Here is a 3989-nt window from a genome sequence, read left to right as displayed (position 1 = left end):
TCATGGCAGCAATGTCCACAGTAGCCAAACTGTGGAAGGAGCCTCGATGTCCTTCAACAGATGAATTCATAAAAAAAGATGTGGTGTATATATACAATGGAATATTACTCAGCCATTGGAAAGGATGAATACCCCCCATTTCCTTCGACTGGTATGGGACTGGAGGGTATTATGCTGAGTGAAGTAAGTCAATCAGAAAAGTACAATCATTATCTAGTTTCACTTATACAGTGAATATAAGAAATAGTAAAAAAACTTATAGGGGAAAGGAGGGAAAATGAGTGGGAAAAATTAGAGAAGATGACAAACCATGAGAGACTCCTAATTCTTGGAAACAAACAAAGTGTAGTGGAAGGGGAGGTGCATGGGGGTATGGGGTAACTGGGTAACGGGCACTGAGTAGGGCACTTGATTGGGATAAGCACTGGGTGTTATACTATATGTTGTCAAATGGAACTTCCATAAAAAAAAAACAAAAAAACACTACCACAGAAATATAAGAGAATATTATCAAAAATCATATGGTCCAACAAATTGGACAATCTAGGATAAATGGATAAGATCCTAGAAACATATAAACTACGGAACTGATGTAGGAAGAAATAGGAAACATGAACAGACTGATATCTAGCAAGGAAATTGAATTAGTAATAAAAAATCTCCCAATAAACAATAGTCCAGGACCACATGGCTTCAAAGGGGGTTCTACAAATATTTGAAGAAGAGCTAATATCTATTTTTCTCAAACTATTAAAAAAATAGAAATGGAAAGAAATCTCCAAACTCGTTCTATGATTCCAGCATTACCCTGTTCCCAAAATCAGAAGAACCATTATAGAAGAGTAAAGCCAATATCCCTGATGACATGGATGTAAAAATTCTCAACAGAATACTACCAAATCAAATCCAACAGTACATTAAAAGCATCATTCACCACGCTCAAGTGGGATTTATTCATGGACTGAAATGTGATCAATATTCACAAATCAATCATTATGAAAGAAAGGGGAAGAACCATATTCATAAAAGAAAGGAGAAGAATAATATGATCCTCCATGGATGGAGGTGGAATGTAGTATGCTAAGTGACATAAGTCAGTCAGAGCAAGACAAATATCATATGATTTCACACATATGTGGAATTTAAGAAACAAAACAGATAAGCCTAGGGCAGGGGGATAAAGAGAGATGGAAGGAAACCATAAGAGACTCAACTGTAGAGAACAAACAGGATCGATGGAGGGAGGGAGGTGGGGTTGAGCTAAACAAGTGATGGGTATTAAAGAGGGCATTTGTTATGATGAGCACCATGTGTTGTATGTAAGTGGTGAGTCACTAAATTCTACACCTGAAACCAGTTTTACAATATATGATAACCATAATTAAAAAAAAAGTTGAATGAAGATAAAGAACCATATGATCCTCTCAATAGATGCCGAAAAAGCATTTCACAAACCACAACATCCATTCATGATAAAAACCCTCAAAAAAGTAGCTTCAGAGCAAATATAATAAAGGACTTATAGCAAAAACCTATAGCTGTATTTTCCATGAGGAAATGCTGAGTACTTTTCTTTTATAGTCAGGAGCAAGGCACAGATGTCCATTGTCACCACTGCTATTTAACATAGCACTGGAAGTCCTATCCACAGCAAGCAGAGAACAGCAAAATAATAAAATGCATCTAAACAGACAAGGAAGAAGTCAATTTCACTCTTTTCTATGTAGAAAACCCAAAAAAGTTCACCATAAAACTGCTAGAACTGACACAGGAATTCAGTAATGTTACATTATACAAAATAAATGTACAGAAATCTGTTGCATTTCTACACATTTATAATGAAGCAGAAGAAAGAGAAATCAGGGAATCATTCCTATGTACAATTGCACCAAAATCAATGAGATAACCTAGGAATACACCTAACTAAAGAGGTAGGTAGGCAGGTTTCAGAGATCTTTACTCTGAAAACTATAAAATACTGATGAAAGAAATTGACAAGGACACAAAGAAATCAAAAGGCGTTCCATGTTCATGGATTGGAAGAATATTGCTAAAATGTGTATACGACCCAAAGCAATCTACACATATCCCTATCAAAAGGACAGCAGCATTTTTCACAGAGCTAGAACAAATCATCTTTAAATTTGTATGGAATTACAAAAGACCCTGAATAGCCAATGCAACCTTAAAAAAGAAAAACAAAGATGGAGACATCACAACTGTAAATGTCAAATTATATAATAAAACTATAGTGATCACTAGAGTATGGTACTGGCCCAAAAACATACATAGAGATCAATGAAGCAGAATAGAAAACCCAGAAGTATACCCATAAGTATATGTTCAACTAATCTTCCCCAAAACAGGAAAGAAAATCCAGTGGGGGGAAAAAAAACAGTCTCTTCAACAAATGGTGTTAGGAACACTGGACAGCAACATGAAGAAGAATAAAACTGATATAAGAAACACTTTTGTATGCCATACACAAAAATAAATTCAAAATGGATGAAAGACCTAAATGTGAGACAGGAAATCATCAAAATCCTAGAGAACACAGGCAGCAACCTCTTTGACATTGGCCATAGCAAGTTTTTACTAGACATGTCTTTAGAGACAAGGAAAACAAAAGCAAAAATGAACTATTGGAACTTCATCAAAGCTTCTGCACAGTGAAGGAAAGAATGAACAAAACTAAAAGGCAACCTACAGAATGGGAGAAGACATTCTCAAAGATACAATCCCTGATAAAGGGTTAGTATCCAAAATCTATAAAGAATTTAACAAATTCAACACCCAAAAAATCCATATAATCCAGTTTAAAAAGGAGCAGAAGATATGAATAAATATTTTTCCAAAGAAGATATATAGATTGCTAACAGATACATGAAAAGATGTTCAACATCACTCGTCATCAGGGAAATACAAACCAAACCTGCAGAGAGATATCACCGCATTCTTGTTCAAATGGCTAAAATTAACAATACAGGAAACAATAGGCGTTGGTCAGAGTGCAGAGAAAGGACAATCCTCCTACACTGTTGGTGGGAGTGTAAATTGGTTCAGCTGCCATGGAAAAAAGTATGGAGGTTCTTCAAATAATTAAAAATAGAACTACTCTATGATCCAGAAATTTCACTACTAGGTATTTGCTGGAAGCAAAGAAAACTACTGATTCGAATGGATACATACCCTGTAATGTTTGCAGCAGCGTTACCAACAATAGCCAAATTATGAAAAGAACCCAAATGTCCATCAACTGTTGAATGGATTAATAATATATAGTATATATACAATAGAATATTACTTAGCCTTAAATATGAAATCTTACCATTTGTAAGGATGTGGATGGAGCTAGAGTGTATTATGCTAAGCTAAATAAGTCAGCCAGAGAAAGATAAATACCATATTATTTAACTCATATGTGGAATTTAAGAAACAAAAATGATGATCATAGGAGGGCGAAAAGAGAGAAGCAAACCAGAAAATAGACTCTTAACCATTTGGAACACACTGAGAATTACTGGAGGGGATGTCGGTGGAAGCATGGGTTAAATGGGTGATGAGGATCAAGGAGGTCACTTGTGTTGAGCACTGGATGTGGTATGTAAGTGATGAACCTCTAAATTATATATGTGAAACTAATATTACATTGTATATTAACTAACCAGAATTTAAATAAAAACTTGGAAATAAAGACTTTTCGAGTTCTCTGACTTCTTCCTTCTTCCTTTGAGATTCATGAGAAACCACAGTCTCCAGTAGCCACATAAACAGAACTTGCCACAGTAAGAATCAATAAATACTTGTTGAATGAGTAAAATCAAAATAATACTAACTAACCCTTATTGAAGACTTACTACATACTAGGCTAAAGCTCTAATTCTCATCTGAGAGACCTGAAGAACAAGGCCCAGTCTAATTTATCTTCATGCCCTGAGGTTGTCATCATTGTGGTCACAGAGCAAGTAATTAATGGAGCCAGGATTCAA

This window comes from Canis lupus, chromosome X (assembly GCF_011100685.1).
Source record: "Canis lupus familiaris isolate Mischka breed German Shepherd chromosome X, alternate assembly UU_Cfam_GSD_1.0, whole genome shotgun sequence".
NCBI classification, from domain to species: domain Eukaryota; kingdom Metazoa; phylum Chordata; class Mammalia; order Carnivora; family Canidae; genus Canis; species Canis lupus.
The sequence above is the reverse complement of the archived record's forward strand: the minus strand, read 5'-3'. Positions refer to the sequence as shown.